Source organism: Octodon degus, unplaced genomic scaffold, assembly GCF_000260255.1.
Source record: "Octodon degus isolate 3935 unplaced genomic scaffold, OctDeg1.0 scaffold00081, whole genome shotgun sequence".
Taxonomy (NCBI): Eukaryota; Metazoa; Chordata; class Mammalia; order Rodentia; family Octodontidae; genus Octodon; species Octodon degus.
This window is the reverse complement of record NW_004524657.1, coordinates 11,256,817-11,257,691: the sequence shown is the minus strand read 5'-3', so window position 1 is coordinate 11,257,691 and position 875 is coordinate 11,256,817.

Sequence of the window (875 nt, the reverse complement as noted above, 5' to 3'; positions counted from 1 at the left end):
AGCTAAATATTTGACCTTGTACTAATGAAAACAGAGACCAGGATCACAAAACAAAAATTTACTATGTTCTTATTGATAGGTTATGGCCCTAGTAAGAATTGCTGAATTATTATGGTGGTCATCTAATATGGCTGAAGCCCTTAAAACAACAGCTCATCTTCCCAGAGACTACCCCCCTTTCTTCTCCAACACGGCCCAGGATGCAGTTTCCTTTCACCTTTCCCACCACCTCAGGGAAAACACCAGTCAGCTCCTAAGGTCTATCTAAACTTCCCCCTCAAGCACCACCCCTGGCGAAGGCCATAAAAGTCTCAGTCTCCTTTTGTTCCAATCCAGAGAATTCTTATCTTCCCAAGTTGTCTCCATGTCTTCTGAGATAATGAAGTCTCTTTTCCTTTATAATAAAGCCCCTTTCTCTTTTCCTTCTGCATATTTCTCTGCTGCGACACCATTAAAACCTATCATTTATCCTATACTGTTCCCTATCAAGCACACATTGTAATATTTCCATGTCTATATATTATCTAAAATAAATCACTTAAAAATAAAACTACATTCAATGTAGCACTATAGATTAGTTATTACATAATTAGGGTTAGTTTTGAACTTTCTATGGGCATCTTTTCATGTAGATGACTATATATTTCATAATTACAATTTTATTAATTCTGTTTTTAACATAGATATCATCACTAATTTGTTGTTTATGGTGTTAAAAGTAACAGTTTTTTTATACTACTTTAGTTTTCCTATAAGAAATCATGCACAGACCCAGTCCTAGCCCAGGTCCGGTGAGTGTGCGGAGAGTTTCCTGCTACCCTGCGCCGCCGGGACCAGTCCCAGCCCAGGCGCAGCGTGGGCCGGACCCTCTCCCA